Here is a 17,530-nt window from a genome sequence, read left to right as displayed (position 1 = left end):
GTTCAGATCTGGGATCAGTCTGAACAACAGGGCTCCTGCAGCCTGACTGTCCCTATCTACCTGTGCCTTGAGGCCTATACAGTTTCCTCTTGGGCCAGGGATGTGTGTAAAGGTGGGCAGATGTTGCGGTCTCTCCTGCCTTGCAGTCTCAGGATTGTCCACACGTCTGGGCAATCAGCTCTCTTTCCCACAGGGTTTGAGAGCATGTAGCTGTGGGCTGGGATCAGCATGGTTTGGGCACCAGCTAGCAACTGGAAGTGTCTGGTCCCAGAGAAATTTTGCCTTTGTGTGTCCTGAGTCTACCAGGCAGGTCACTTGGAGCAGAAAAGTTGGTCATACATCTGGTCTTGGGCCTGAAGTTGCTCCTCCGGTCTGGGTTTCAGCTCTCTGTGAGGGCAGCAACCAGAAGGGCCTGCCTCTACTTCTCCTGGTTCCCTGTGCACAGGTGGCCCAGATGGGGCTAAGTGTTTTCCTCTAGAGTCCAAAATTTGGGCAGAGGGTAGTCTCCTCTGATTTCCCAGGCGTGTCTGTCCCTCTGAAGGTCTAGCTCTCCCTCCCATGGGATTTGGGAGCAGGGACCTGTTTGACTAGGTCCGTTCAGATCTGGGCACAGTCTGGACCACAGGGCTCCTGTAGCTTGACTGCCCATATTTTCCTGTGCCCAGAGGCCCTATACAGTTTCTTCTTGGGCCAGGGATGTGGGCAAAGGTGGGCAGATGTTGCAGTCTCTCCTGCCCTGCAGTCTCAGGATTGCCCCGCGTCTGGGTGATCAGCTCTCTCTCCCAAGTTGGGTGTCTTAACACTCTCCTATACATTTTATCCTTAGGTTTGATCATCTTATTTTGTTCTTGATTTCCTGGATGTTTTGGGTTAGGACTTTTTTCATTTTACATTATCTTTGATGGTTGTGTTGATGTTTTCTGTGTTATCTTCTGCCCCTGAGATTCTCTCTTCTATCTCATCTATTCTGTTGGTGATGCTTACATATATGACTTCTGATCTCTTTCCTAGGTTTTCTATCTCCAGTGTTGTCTCTCTTTGTGCTTTCTTTATTGTTTTTATTTCCATTTTTAAATCCTGGATGGTTTTGTTCTATTCCTTTACCTGTTTGTTTTTTCCTGTAATTCTTTAATGGGGTTTTTGTGTTTCCTCTTTACGGGCTTCTACTTATTTACCTGTGTTGTCCTCTGTTTCTTTAAGGGAATTATTTTAGTCTTTCTCAAAGTCCTCTATTATCATTATCATGAGATGTGATTTTCAATCTACATCTTGCTTTTCCAGTTTGTTTGGATATCCAGTATTTGTTTTGGTGGGAGAACTGGGGTTTGATGATGCCAAGTAGTCTTGGTTTCTGTTGCTTAGGTTCCTGAGCTTGCCCTTTGCCATCAGGTTGTTTCTGGTGTTAGCTTGTCTTGCTGTCTCTCACAGTAGTTTGACCCTCCTGTAAGCCTGTGTGTCAGCACTCCTTTAGACCTGTTTTCTTTCAGCTGGATCTGGGAACAGAAAGATGCTCCTGAGTTTGTGTGTCCTGATGCCTCCAGTCAGGCTGCTTGGAGCAGGAGTTGGTCTTATCTCTCCTCTCAGATGTGTCAGCATTCTAGGTAACTGGCTTTCAGCTCTTGGTTCAGGCAGAAACTCGAAGGTTCCTGTTCCTGACTGCTCTAAGTTCCTGTGCCTAGACGGCACAGAGGGCACTAAGTGTGTTCCTCATGGGTCAGAAATGTGGGCAGAAGCAGTTGTTTCCTCTGAGTACTCAGGATTGTCTGCACTTCTACGAGTCCAAGTCTCTCCACCATGAGATTTGGGTGCAGAGATCTGTGAGTCTGGTTCCATTCTGGGCATAGGCAGAAACCCGAAGTGTCCTGCTGCTGACTGCTCTTATGGTACTGTATCCAGAGGGTACTTGGTGGGGTCCTCTTGGGCCAGGAATATGAGCAGAAGTGGCAGTCTTCCCTGAGCTCTCAGGGTTTTCTGCACCTTTGAGAGTCTAGCTCTTGCCCACTGGGATTTAGGTACCCCCTTTTCATTTCTATTTTTGTTAATTTGGACACTGTTTCTGTGCCTGCTGATTAGTGTATATAAGGGTTTATCTATCTTGTTGATTTTCTCAAAGAACCAGCTCCTGGTTTTGTTGATTCTTTGTATAGTTGTCTTTGTTTCTACTTGGTTGATTTCAGCACTGAGTTTGATTACTTGCTGTTGTCTACACCTCTTGGGTGTATTTATTTCTTTTTGTTCTAGAGCTTTCAGGTGTGTTATTAAGCTGCCAGTGTATGCTCTCTCCAATTTGAGCTTAACATCTTAACTAGAGAAAAGAAGTCCAAAAAATTTAAAAAGAATACAAGAATACCAGAAGCATGGGAGGACGACTAACCAATTATAAGACTTGATGAATTACCATCTACTGAAAAGAAAAGCATGTCTGATGTCGACTGAGGAATGAACTACTGTATTGGTATAGTCATAAGTCATCAGTAGTAAATTCAAAATTACAATTTAGCAGAATAGTATTAGCAGTAGATTCTTTTTTTATGGGAGTTATTGTTTATTATTTTTATATTTTTATATATTTTTTATTACTTTTTTAAATTAACTTAAGTATTTCTTATTTACATTTTGAGTGTTATTCCCTTTCCCGGTTTCTGGGCCTACATCCCCCTAATCCCTCCCCCTCCCCTTCTTTATGGGTGTTCCCCTCCCCATCCTCCCCCCATTGCCGCCCTTCCCCCAACAATCACATTCACTGGGGGTTCAGTCTTAACAAGACCAAGGGCTTCCCCTTCCACTGGTGATCTTAGGATATTCATTGCTACCTATGAGGTCAGAGTCCAGGGTCAGTCCATGTATAGTCTTTAGGTAGTGGCTTAGTCCCTGGAAGCTCTGGTTGCTTGGCATTGTTGTACATATGGGGTCTTGAGTCCCTTCAAGCTCTTCCAGTTCTTTCTCTGATTCCTTCAATGGGGGACCTATTCTCAGTTCAGTGGTTTGCTGCTGGCATTCGCCTCTGTATTTGCTGTATTCTGGCTGTGTCTCTCAGGAGAGATCTACATCCGGCTCCTGTCGGCCTGCACTTCTTTGCTTCATCCATCTTGTCTAATTGGGTGGCTGTATATGTATGAGCCACATGTGGGGCAGGCTCTGAATGGGTGTTCCTTCTGTGTCTGTTTTAATCTTTGCCTCTCTATTCCCTCAAAAGGGTATTCTTGTTCCCCTTCTAAAGAAGGAGTGAAGCATTCACATTTTGATCATCTGTCTTGAGTTTCATGTGTTCTATGCATCTAGGGTAATTCAAGCATTTGGGCTAATAGCCACTTATCAATGAGTGCATACCATAGCAGTAGATTCTTGACTAGAGCCTTTGTCCTATGAAGTCACAGATTCTTGGCCCAGGTAAAAATTCCAGTCATTTGTTCTGTCTGATGTAGTGGTCTTTATATCCAATAAGAAAGTAGTTGGTTAAATCTATAGCATACTACTATTCATACTACTATTACACTAGTGGGTTTATCTTGTCAGGCTGGTTGCTATTGTAGCTCAGCAGACTTATGATTGGGTATAAAAGGTGAGTAGAAAGATTGTAAGAGCTACATTTGGTGGATGACCATAGTGAAACAGTGTTTCTGGGTATAACAGGGCAGTTATACATATGGAATCACAGACGATTTGACAACATGCACAAAAAACCTGTACAAGATTAATCAAGGCAAAATATCAGCATGGAGGGAGGAGGTAATCATGCAATGTTACTCCTATTCAGGATATATTGGTAATTAATATCTGCTGGGAGAGGGAGAGTCTGTTTTCTTTAGGAGTGTGGCTCATTGGTAGGTTGATCATGTTCCAATGGATGGCCTTACACCCCAATATTCTTAGCACAAATTGAGCTTGATTTAAATAGAACAGAAAATTGTATTCAGAGTAGAGAGGTTGGTCAGATAAATTATGGAGGAGATAGATGGAGGGGCAGAGGGGAATATGATTCAAATGAATGTATGAGATTCTCAAAGAATTAGTAAAAGGGGGAATACAAGTATAAAGGAAGAAGTCGACACACCCTTATTTGCAACTGCCATGCTTACATATATGTGTATTGCTTTAATTGTTCCACTAGGAATTTTCAGAAGTTTCAGAAAATTGACAGGATACAAAAACAATATACAAAAATGAGGAACTTTTTATACCAGTAATAAACAATGAGAAAGAAATCACCAAAATAAGTCTACTCCTAAGGTCCTAAAAAGTACTTCTGACCAAAAAAGCAAAAAACTTTTATAATGAAAACTTTAGGATAGTGGGGAAAGAAATTGAAGTAAACAATAGAAATTGGAAAGATTTCTCATAGATTAGGCACAGTTACTATTGTGAAAATGGTTATATTAATGTAAATAATCTATAAATTGAATGCAAGTATAATAAAAATTCTAGGGCTGGGGATTTAGCTCAGTGGTAGAGCGCTTACCTAGGAAGCGCAAGGCCCTGGGTTCGGTCCCCAGCTCTGAAAAAAAGAACCAAAAAAAAAATTCTAATGATATTCTTTTTAGACATGAAAATATTATGAGAATGTATTTTCATTTTGATCCCAGATGTGAGGATATGAACTGCTTTGGATGATCCATATTAGCTGATTATGAGTTTGCCTCATGCTTCAGTAGAGGCATGGTTTGGCCAGCTGCAGATAGTTTCTGTAATTGTGTGACATTTGGAATTCTGAGATCTTTTCAGACACAAGTGCTAGGGTTCTGAGAGGTTGATTAGTTATTGGTTGTTTAGGGCAGTTAGTTGTGATTTGTTAGTAGCCATATTAAAAATAAAAGTCAGGCCCTGGGTTCGGTCCCCAGCTCCGAAAAAAAGAACCAAAAAAAAAAAAAAAGTCAACGAAACCAAAACCAAACAAAAATCCAAACAAACCTAACCAAACCAAAAACCGAAACCAAACAAAGAAACAAAACAAAACAAACAAACAAAAACCAAAAGGAAGGAAATTTAATTCAGGGATTTTCTTAATTCTTTTTCCTCTATCCTTGTTTCTCTCCTATCTTCCTGTCTAGTGTTAGGATGTGATAGGTGACTCTGGAGGGAGATAAAGAGTGGGACAAAGAAGAACCTACAAAGTAGCAAAGACTAGCTACAGAATATAACTATATTAGAATTATAATTATATAGAATATAACTATATAATAGATTAGACTATGTAGTATACTTATGTGAGATATTTTTATAAAATCCACTACTATATACAATACATATATGGCAATGAAAATCCACAGGAAGGTATACATTGCTCAAATGTATTGTGGCACATTTTTGCAATAGACTCAAGTATCTGCAAATATTGTCATTTATGAGGATCCAAAACTAACAGTCTGCGAGATGACTGTATTCTTTTTGTTTTTATTAGAACAAACCTTAGGAACCACAGTGATTTCATTCCTGGTCTCCATTCTCATTCTTTCTGTTTTAAGAAGTCTAGATAGTAGCTTATCGTTAAAATACATACTCAAAATCCAATCATAATTCAAGTCAAAATTCATGGATTTCCTTTGTTACATTCTGCCTTGCTTGTGATTCATTTCTGCTGTGATTTTTATTCATTTGTTCCAATTAATGTGGTTTTAATTCACCTGCAATTTTCCATTTTGTAAGGCAGAGTTGAAACTGTATTCCTTTCCAATGTAGGTGATTGTTGTTTTAAATGTTCCTCTACATATTCGCTTAAAATAATTCTCATTTTCTGGTTGACTTTTACCTTTGATCTATGGATAGTTTAGACTTATAGTACTTAACTTTCAAGGATTTATAGAGTTTCATGAATTTTTTCTTTTATAAATTTATAATTAATTTCATTGTTCACAAAGAAATATTTTATCTTATCTGAATCCTTTTTTTTGATAATTATTATGGCTCTGAATATGGCTTATATTGGTAAAAGTTCAAAACACACTTAAAACAAAAGTGTGCTACTCTCTTGCTTGGTAGAGTGTTTCCTGAATGTCAACCAGGTCAAGTTGTTTGCTGCCGCTGTTCAAATCGTCCCTTACTGATTTTTAATGATTTTGAAATTTCCGACAGTTATTGTGGGTTTGTCAGTTCCTCTTTGTACTTTCATCACTTTTCTGCTTAGTGTAACCTGAAACCATTGTTAGCTGCTTAAATACGAAGTTTTTCTATTTTAATATCATCTATATCAGTTGATCACATTAATCATTCTGAAACAATCCTCTTTATCATTGGTATTATGGTTTGGATTTATTTTGATATTGAAATTACTATACCAGCTTCATTGTAACTAGTGTTATCATGCTATATAATTTCTATGATTTTATTTTTACCTCATTTGTGTGATTTATATAATCTTTATTTTTTATAAGCAGCACATACTTGGGTCGTGCTTTAAAAACTAATTTAACAATTTTTATTTTTAGTTTGGACTTGGCTATTTGCACTTAACGTGATTATTACACATGGCCTGCACTGGTCTGTGCCAGGTCCTCTGCATATATGTGTGGCTTCCTGAGTGTGCAAACAAGAGGATCTCTGATTCTTGTGCTTTCTCTTAGTCTCTTTTCTTTCTGTTATTTTGTCTTGTTCAACTTCAATGTTCTAGTTTTTGTTTAATCTTACAGCATTTTATTTTGTTATATTTAAAAAATGCGTGAATGAATGACCTAACACCATTACTGAGGCTATGGGGTACTCACAAAATGGGACCTATCATGACTGCCCTCCAAAAGACCCAACAGGCAGTTGAAAGAGTCAGATGCAGATATTGCACCCAACCAATGAACAGAAGCTGCTGACCCCTCTGTTGAATTAGGGAAAAGCTGGAGGAAGCTGAGGAGGAGGGTATCCCCGTAGGAGGAGCAGCAGTCTCAATTATCCTGGACCCCTGAGATCTCTCAGACACTGGATCACCAACCAGGTAGCATACACCAGCTGAGATGAGGCCCCCAACACATATACAGCAGAGGACTATCAGGTCTGGGTTCAGTCAGAGAAGATGCACCTAACCCTCCAGAGACTGGGGGCCCCAGGAAGTTTAGAGGTCTGGTGGGGTGAGGGTGGGGACTTTCTTGTGGAAACTGGGGTGGGGGTAGGTGGGAGGAGGTGTGCTATGTGGAACAGTTGTCAGGTGGAATAAAATCTGGAGTTGTAAAAGTAAATAAAAATCTTAAAAAAATGAAAAAAATGAGTGAATGAATGAATGAATTAATGAATGAATAAATGAAAAACTACCCTCTAGGGTAAAGGTTAATAACAGAACTGTCACTTATACCTGTTTGGAGAGAGAAAATCAGTTTTTTCCAATAGAGTGATACTGGGTGTATCAACCACTCCACAATAGGCTTCACTTTCAGGAGTCCGTGGCAAAAAAATGAGGAACTCCACAGGTTGTGTGTGTGTGTGTGTGTGTGTGTGTGTGTGTGTGTGTGTGTGTGTGTGTGCTTTTACTTGGTTGCAGTTTAGTTTTTTGGAGGGGACATGAATAATGTTTTCTTGGTTTTGTTGAGATATCGTGGTTTTGTTTGTTTTTTGAGAAATACCTTAAAGTTGGGTGGGTAGGGGGTGAGGATCTGGAAGGACTAGGGGGAGGGGAAGAATTTGACCAAACTATATTTAAGTTTAGAATTTGTTTCAAATAATAAAAATATAATACAAAATATAATAAAATTTGAGTAGATATCCAAAATCAAAAATGTGAGCTCCAGTTATTTGTCCACCAACATTTTAAATTTTATAGTTTTAAGAAGAAAGCATACATAGCTTATTGCTGACAAATTAATTGACCATAATTGTCAAAATTGCTAGTTATTAATTCATTTTCAGTTTTTCTGTGTGAAAATGTAAGCCTGCACAAGTGTCATGGTTAATTACAATACATTTGATGTGACCTAATTAGTATTGTGAGGAACCAACACATGGATAAGCAAACAGGGACACATGCTTTGGACAAAATCCGATGTGATGTGAATACTAATTTTGGCCTTTATTGTTTTACTCATTAAAAGCTCCTTTGGTAGAGAGGAGAAAACAGCCCAGACAGTTATTGCGTCCTTATGTGGCAGGGACTTTGTAAGGTGTTTTTTTCATAGGCATTTGCTTATTTCTCATGAAACTGAAATGAACACACTATCCGCATTTCACAGAGAAGGAACAGACTCACTCACACAGACTCAGCTGCCCCATCTATGTGCCTTGTGTGGAACAGTCAAAAGTTTAACCCAGTCTTATTATAGCAAAGTATTCTCAGTGAGTTTAAGAACTTTTAGTTTTATTAGAAAATTAATCCCACCTCACAAAAGAAATACATATATACATATACACACACAGACACACACAGATACATGGACACAGACACACACAGACACACACAGACACACACACAGAGACGTACACACACATAGAGACACACAGACACACACACAGACACACACAGACACACACAGACACACACACATAGATACACAAACACACACAGACAGACACACAGACACACACAGACATACAGACACACACAGAAACACAGACACACACAGAAACACAGACACACACATATGTATATACTTATAGTAGAACAATCATATTCCTAGGGATCCAGATATCAGTATTAGACTTCATTCTTGGTTAGAGCATCATGAAAACAGATCATAACTCACTTAGAAAACTCATTCATTATAAGAGAAGAAGTTCTCTGGTGCTAGGGTAACACCAGTATCAAACATCAATAGAGCCAGATGACTTGTTGACAAAGTTGCCTGTTTCCGTAGTTGCTGAAGTTATCTGGTCAGATCTCTGGGAAAAGGAAATACCTGAAGGTGTTTGGCCTTCAGAAGTATATGACTGGGGCTGGAGACCTTGGTTTACTCTCAGCACTTCAAGAAATATAAAATTAAAATAAGCATCTCCAAGAAGCATATAGCTTGCTTTTTGTTTTCTTTTTTTTTAATCTTTATTTACTTGAGTATTTCTTATTTACATTTCGATTGTTATTCCCCTTCCCGGTTTCCAGGCCAACATCCCCCTAGCCCCTCCAACTCCCCTTCTATATGGGCTTCCTCTCCCCATCCTCCCCCCATTACCACCCTCCTCCCAATAATCATGTTCACTGGGGGTTCAGTCTTGGCAGGACCAAGGGCTTCCCCTTCCACTGGTGCTCTTACTAGGATATTCATTGCTACCTATGAGGTTGGAGCCCAGGGTCAGTCCATGTATAGTCTTTGGGTAGTGGCTTAGTCCCTGGAAGCTCTGGTTGCTTGGCATTGTTGTTCATATGGGGTCTCGAGCCCCTTCAAGCTCTTCCAGTTCTTTCTCTGATTCCTTCAACGGGGGTCCTATTCTCAGTTCAGTGGTTTGCTGCTGGCATTCACCTATGTATTTGCTGTATTCTGGCTTTGTCTCTCAGGACAAACATCAGATCTACATCCGGTTCCTGTCAGCCTGCACTTCTTTGCTTCATCCATCTTATCTAGTTTGGTGGCTGTATATGTAAGGGCCACATGTGGGGCAGGCTCTGAATGGGTGTTCCTTCTGCCTCTATTCTAAACTTTGCCTCCCTATTCCCTCCCAAGGGTATTCTTGTTCCCCATTTAAAGAAGGAGTGAAGCATTCGCATTTTGGTCATCCTTCTTGATTTTCATGTGTTCTGTGCATCTAGGGTAATTCAAGCATTTGGGCTAATAGCCACTTATCAATGAGTGCATACCATGTATAACTTGCTTTTTCTATTGTATTGTATGTGGGCACTTCCCACTCTGATGCTTTGGGCCATTATTTGGTCCTGAATTAACCACTGTATTTTCTATCTGTATACAAGAGCCAATTTCTCATTTCATACAATCCCATGTCATTGTCTCTTAGTGGAACGCAATTTGTCAATTTCAAATATGATTTAGGTGGAGAACCATTATCTCTCTACATATTGAAATAGCATGAAAATAGTCTCATTCAGAATAAAAGAATAGTATTTGTAATTTTTTTGGTATTCTAGTAATTTTTAGTTGGTATATAAAATAGTGGATTTTGCTATAGAATTTTCATTACTGTGTCATTGTACCTTGTTCATACTTGTCCCAACACTCCCCTGTCCCTTCTATCCTGCTCTTTATGGTCCCTTTTCTCCCCTCAGATATTCTTTCTTCTGTTTTCATGAGACAACTTCCCTACAATAATATGAATTCCACTTATGAAAGGAAACACATTTTCTCCCTTTCCCTCACTACATACTCTTAAGGTTTTCCTCTTCTGCCCTTCTGTCCTTCAATCCCTTTAAGAGTTTCCCATTGTTTTCATCACACGCACACACACACACACACACACACACACACACACACACACAGAGCAGCAACTACTGAAAGTTATCTTTGACCATATATGTACTGTGTCTTGCATTCACACACACACACACACACACACGCACACACACGCACACGCACATGCACATGCACATACATACATCACACACAGATTCTTTATATGAAAAAAATATTTTTATGAATCTAATTTATTTAGATTAATATGATCTTTAATTCCTTTTATTTTTCTAGAAATGACATATTTTTTGTTATTTCCAACTGATAAATAAAAATATATATGTATATGCATGCAAGCATGCACACACACAAATATATATATATACACACATATATATATATATATATACTTAACATTTTCTATATTACCTTATCTTTTGTGGACATCTAATTTGTTAAAAGTCTTGGATGTTGAGACTACTTCAAATAAACATGGATGCATGGAATTCTTTATCTTATGCTGGCTTAATTTCCATCTGTGACACAGTTAAATAACATAATAGTTATTTTTAGTGTTTTAAGCATAGAATTATATAACCTGCAATTAGGGATAATTAGACTTCTTCTCTTCCCTGTTTATATGCCCATTATTACGATTTTTGGCCTAGCAAGACTTCAAGCTGTGTATTAAATGAGATTGGACACCTTTGTCTCATTCCAGATTTTAGAGGAAGTGCTCTCAGTTTTTCCCCATTGGTGTAACAGTGGTATAGCCTTTCTTATTTTCCTTTAATTCCTAGTTTCCTCAGGACTTTTATCAATAATTGATGCTGACTTTGTCAAAGGACCTTTCTGTATCTATCAAGAAGTCCACATGGTTCCAGTCCTTAAATCTGTTTATGTGCTGTATGAATTTACTGATTTGTTCACATTGAATCAATAATCTAATTTTATTTTGGCTATGTGATCATCTTAATGTTTGAATTGAACACTACTTTATTGACAAATTTTGCATCTATTTATATTCATTCAGAAACATGTCCTAGAGTTTTTTTCCTTTGTGAATGTCTTTGTCTGATGTCGGCATTAGGAAAGATGTGTCTAATCTTTTGTCATTTCAACACGACACTGTGGTCTATAAATGTTTGGACCACATTCATGACTTACTTGACTGCAGGTTGAACATATCTGCACTGTGTAACTGTCTTTGAGAATGATTTGATGGTCTTTTTTTTTCTCTTTCTGTGAGAACCTATGACCCCATAGGTAGCAATGAATATCCTAGTAAGAGCACCAGTGGAAGGGGAAGCCCTGGGTCCTGCTAAGACTGAACCCCCAGTGAACTAGACTATGGGGGGAGGGCGGCAATGGGGGGAGGGTTGGGAGGGGAACACCCATAAGGAAGGGGAGGGGGGAGGGGGATGTTTGCCTGGAAACCGGGAAAGGGAATAACACTTGAAATGTATATAAGAAATACTCAAGTTAATAAAAAAAAAAAGAATTAAAAAAAAAAGAATGTCTGAATTTTCCTACACATTTTGGGAATATGATTTTAGGGCATTTCCAAGCCATTCTCTGGATTTCATTGGCATCTGTTTAGGGTCCCTCCCTTTATCTCAAATTTTATTGATTTTGGGCTTTTTGTTTTCATTAGTTTGGCTAAGGGTTTGCTGATTTTCTTGAAGAATTAACTCATTTTTTAAAAGATCTATTTTATTATGTTCTAAATTTTATTTATTTATTTATTTATTTATTTATTTAATGTGTATGGGATTTTGGTTTGCATGTGTATATGTACATCACATGGGTGCCTGGTGCCCCAGGATACCCTGAAGTTTCAGATATTTGTGAACTGACATATGAGTGCTCGAATCAAACTTGGGTCCTCTGGAAGAGCCTCTAGCATTGTTAATCATTGAGTTATCTCTCCTGCCATGGAGAACCAACTCTTTACCTCAATGATTATATTGTTTCTTAAGCATCCATAGCATAATTTCTTCCCTGATATTTAACTTTTATGTTGTATACTGTTTGGAGTCTTAGCTTACATACTATTATTGTTTTTTCTGGCTGCGCTTATTGGCTATGTAAAATTGTCTATATTTATTTGGTATTTTTGATTTTTAAAATTGAATTACAATTATTTTATGTATGTGGGCATTTTGCCTGGATGTGTGTTATATATGTGCCTGGCATAGATAGAGGCAAGAAGAGAAAATCGGATCCCCTGGAACTGGAGTTACAGATTGTTATGAACCACATGTGAATACTGGGAAATAACCCTGAGTCATCTGAAAGAGTAACTGATGCTCTTAACCAGTGAGACATTTCTCTAGGCTTCTTGACTTTTTCATATTAGTTATTTCTCACAGCCATAAATTTTATTTTTAGAACTACCTTTTTTGAACCTCAAAGACTCTGATTTGGTTTTATGAATTTAAAAATTCATTCACACATTTCTCTAAGAACCATGTTCATTAGCAATAATTTGTATAGATTTTTAGTTTGATTGCTATTGATTTTTAGTTTTATTTAGCTTAATCTGTTTAGATTGAAGAAAATATTCAATTCTTTCATATTTATTAAGACTGGTTAGAAGGCAAAATTGTGTTCTACTTTAGAGAGGGCTGCTGAGAAGAGAGTTTGTACTACAGTTGCATGTAATATTCTGTTAATACAGTAGTGATTCTAATCCTCCCTAAGGCTGTGACCCTTTAACTCAATTTCTCATGTTGTGGTGACTCCTACAACCATAAAATTACTTTCATTCCTACTTCATAACTGTATTTTTGTTACTGTTATGAGTCATAATGTGAATACTTGTGATTTTTGATGGTCCTAGATGATTCCTGGGAAAGGGTCTTTTGACTCCTAAAGAGGTAGCAACCCACAGGCTGAGAAATTCTCTGTTAACACAATGGAGTTACATAGGCATTATGTAATATATATATATATATATATATATATACATACATACATACATATATATGTTATATACGAAGAGGCTGAGATAAGGCTAAAGGCATAGAAAATTAATTTGATAACATTATGCACAAAATTTTTTCAAGCCTGGTAAAAGATATAGGTGTGTAAACATAAGAGCTATTTAGATCTGCAAACTGACACGGCCAGAAAAGAGCCACGTCACACTAAATATAACTCATTCATCCGTCTGAGTCATCTATGAGATACTGATCTTTTAAAAATATTTCCTGCCATCTTAACTCTTTCAGTGTCTTTGGCTTCTAGTATGAGGAGTTGTCAGCTTGTGGAGATGTCATAGTTGACTACTGTCTTGTGTCTTTGTGTTTTTTTTATTATGTGTGTGTGTGTGTGTGTGTGTGTGTGTGTGTGAAAATGTCCTCCTTTTTTTCTTACTTTCTGTTTGTTTTGTTTTCTGTGAGCCACTGTGATGCATTCTCTTTACTTGTATTTATGTTCTCTACTGCTTTGTATAGGTAAAGCTAACTGCAGTAACAAATAGGATGGTTTTACAGCAATGTTGGTATCAATTTACAATAGAAGATAGGTAGACACTTCAATTGTGGCCTCTATAAGACTCAGAAACAGTGTCACTTGGGCACTAGTTGAGGAAAATGGAAACCCAATTTATTTTTATTTGTTTGTTTGTTTGTTTTAGAGACAATAGTAGCCACAACAACCAGAGGAAGCTTGACTCCCAGGTGCTCTAACACCTTCATGATCAAAGGCGAGGAGGCCACAACATCTGCCCCAACACCCAGAGAAACTGAGGCCCCCAGGGAAAGTCCACAGCATCTACCCCAATATCCAGGGTAACTGGGTTCTTCAGGATACAGGGATACAGGAACCCCCATCCAGCCAGTGGCATGGGTTCCTTCGAATATGAACCTGCACCTGGAGCAGACCTGGGGTGCTGGATCTGCATCCACTCTTACAGGACCTAGAGGGAGCCCAACTCCCAGGTGCTCTGAAATGCCCAGGGTCACAGGACCATAGGATCACAGAGGAAGCTCAACTCCCAGGAGATTGGACACACCTAGGAGCACTGGAGCTCTAACACAGTCAAGATCACAGTTGAGAGCACAAGATCTTTCCCAACACCCAGCATAACTGGGACCTCCACAGTAATCAGGGAAACACAAACCCCTGACCATCCAGAGGCACCGGTTCCTTCCAGCCTGCACCTGTGCATGGAGCAGACCCTAGGCTCTGGCTCCGCATCCACTCTTGCAACACCCTGAGAAAGCTTGACTCCTAGGAGCTCTGACACAGCAGGTTCTCAGGACCTTGGTCACACCAGAATTTCAGGATCCCAGAGGCAGCTTGACTCCCAGGAGCTCTGACACCCTCAGGATTTCAGGATCTCAGGATCACAGGATCACAGAACTCTGAGGAGTTCTGACACAACCAGGATCACAGGAGCTACAGACTGCAGTCAGAGACAGCAAAGGCAGGTTACATTAGAGATAACCAGATGGCAAGAAGCATAAGCAACAGAAACTAAGGCCACTTGGCATCATTGGAATCCAATTCTCCCACAACAGCAAGTACCCCCCCATCATACTGATAAAGCAAATTTCAGATTTAAAATCACATCTCATGATGATGATAGAGGACTTTATGAAGAATATAAATAACTCCCTTAAAGAAATACAGGACAACACAGGTAAACAGGTAGAACCCATTGAAGAAGAAACACAAAAGGCCTCAAAGAATTAAAGGAAAACACAATCAAACAGGTGAAAGAATTGAACAAAACCATCCAAGATCTAAAAATGGAAAAAGAAAAAAATAAAGAAATCACAAAGTGAGACAATACTGGGAAAAGAAAACTAGAAAAGGGATCAGGAGTCATAGATGCAAGCATCACCAACAGAATACAAGAGATTGAAGAATCTCAAGTGCAGAAGATACTGTAGAAAACATTGACAAAACAGTCAAAGAAAATGCAAAATGCAAAAAGCTCCTAACCAAAAACATCCAGGAAATCAGGACACAATGAGAAAACCAAACCTAAGAATAATAGGTATAGAAGATTCCCAACTTAAAGGGTCAGTAAACTTAAAGGGTCTTCAACGAAATTATAAAAGAAAACTTTCCTAACCTAAAGAAAGAGATGCCCGTGAACATACAAGAAGACTACAGAACTCCAGATAGACTAGACCAGAAAAGATAATCCTCCCATCACATAATAATCAAAACACCAAATGTACTAAGCAAAGAAAGAATATTAAAAGCAGTAAGGGAAAAAGGTCAAGTAACATATAAAGGCAGACCTATCAGAATTATATCAGACTTCTCACTAGAGACTCTAAAAGCCAGAAGATCCTGGGCAGATATCATATAGATCCTAAGAGAACACAAATGCCAGCCCAGGCTACTATACTCAGCAAAACTCTCAATTAACATAGATGGAGAAACCAAGATATTCCATGACAAAACCAAATTTACACAGTATCTTTCCACAAATCCAGTCCTACAATGGATAATAGATGGAAAACTCCAATACAAAGAGGGAAACTATACCCTAGAAAAAGCAAGAAAGTAATCTTCTTTCAACCAACCCAAAAGAAGAAAGATACACAAGTGTAATTCCACCTCTAACAACAAAATAATAGGAAGCAACAATCACTTTTCCTTAATATCTCTTAGAGCCAATAGTATCAATATTTGAATAGTGATCCTAGGAGAGAATGTAGAAAAGGAGAGGGAACCAGAAGGAATATATATATATATATATCAGTATGAAAACATTGTATGTTAGCTTTAAAGACAGAAAGGACAGACATAAAAGCCTTTCCAATGATAAACAAGTTGAAACACAAGGGTCACTCAATTAAAGTATAAAAATAAAAAATAAACTAAAACATAGCAATTGCAATATAAAGACAATGAGATAAAACACAAGGAGTTGATGATATTGGTGGGTAATATTTTTTCCCAGTTGGGAAGACAGTTTTTCTCTCTCTTTTTAAATTACAGAGCATTTTTGTTATTAATGTATTTCTTTATTCACTTTACAGCTCAATTGAAAAGCCTGTCTCTCCTCTCTTCCAAGTTCCACCCTCACAAATATCTCTCACACTACCCTATCTTCCTCTCCTCAGAGAAGTGGCAGCACCCTTGTGGGTACCATCCTGCTCCTAGACATCAAGTCCCAAATAAGGAGGGCCCAAGGGAGGATGCATGAATCTCACTCAGCAGGGGATAGAAAATAGTCCTCTTCTTGAATTATCTTTTTGGTCAGTCTCTACAGGTGTGTGTGTTGCTTACCAGTACCAGCAGTTCATAGATGTCAAGTCTGTGTGTTCATCTGGTGAGAAGGTCTTCTGTTACTGAATTACACTTTCAGTCACAATGCTCCTATCTCAGCACCATCTTTCATTCAAATCAGAATCTCATGTTTGTGGAATCAACACTGTTTGCTTAGAACTTTATGACTGATGCTTCTGGGGAGGTGTGAAGCCCATTTGCCTTTGTTTATTCTTTTTGTTTTTAGAAGCCAGTACTTCTGTACTTACTTTTTCTTTTCTTTTGATGGTATTCACAATACTTCAGCAAGTTCCCTGTGCACTTCCCATTTTCCTGTGCAACTATTCCAGACACTGATAGTCATGTTCATTGAGAATCTCTTGGCTTCAAACTCTAATAACATATTTTGCTTCTATGTTCACAGCCTGGTGTACTTCAATCTTCAATCCACACATGTGCATGCAGTCTACAGTTTGGGTTTCCACACCCTGCACTATCTTTCTTCATGATTCCTAGGAACCCCAGGCAAATATAGCTGGACCCCATGTATGTGCATCTAGATGTAACAGTTGAGCTTCTTTATGGAAAATACCATAAGGGAGCATTTCTTTCTTCTATTTGTCTATTATTTTCTTTTAACCCCCTCATCAGATCCTGTAGAACAGATTTCTACCCACCTACTTCCTCAGCACTCTAGACTAGTTTGTGAATGTCTAATGCTTTCCTGTTCTTTATCTCTTTAAACTAGAGTCTTTTCTTTCTTATTCTGACTCTCCTTTGCTCTATTACCAAGAAGAAGGTTCTAATCTGCTAGCTAAATCAGAGGTCCTCCATACTTTCTTGTCATGAAAAGACCTTAAATATCCAGGGCAGAGATAGTAGATGGAAAACAAAAGTGTTGTTTCTTTGATAGGCTCAATGTTCTCAAAAGAGAAAAGGTTTAGAATATAGAAGAATCTATTCAAACTGAATAAATTCTCTTGGATCTATTCATACTGCCACACACGATATCTTAGGCCAAATAATTTTGAAAGAGAAGACCTTTATTT

At 38.5% G+C, this 17,530-nt stretch overlaps 1 long non-coding RNA gene across 1 annotated transcript in view; it reads left to right on the top strand.

Moving 5' to 3' along the window:
• The window catches only part of LOC148005699 (uncharacterized), a 72,976-nt gene extending 57,968 nt beyond the window's left edge, over nt 1-15,008 (top strand). The window contains exons 2-3 of the long non-coding RNA XR_015620708.1: nt 13,888-14,020; nt 14,218-15,008. This is a non-coding gene — a long non-coding RNA (uncharacterized LOC148005699). The remainder of the gene's footprint in view (nt 1-13,887; nt 14,021-14,217) is intronic.
• Nucleotides 15,009-17,530: the final 2,522 nt, after the last annotated feature.

This window comes from Rattus norvegicus, chromosome 5, assembly GCF_021556685.1.
Source record: "Rattus norvegicus strain SHRSP/BbbUtx chromosome 5, alternate assembly SHRSP_T2T, whole genome shotgun sequence".
NCBI lineage: Eukaryota > Metazoa > Chordata > Mammalia > Rodentia > Muridae > Rattus > Rattus norvegicus.
The sequence above is the reverse complement of the archived record's forward strand: the minus strand, read 5'-3'. Positions and strand labels throughout refer to the sequence as shown.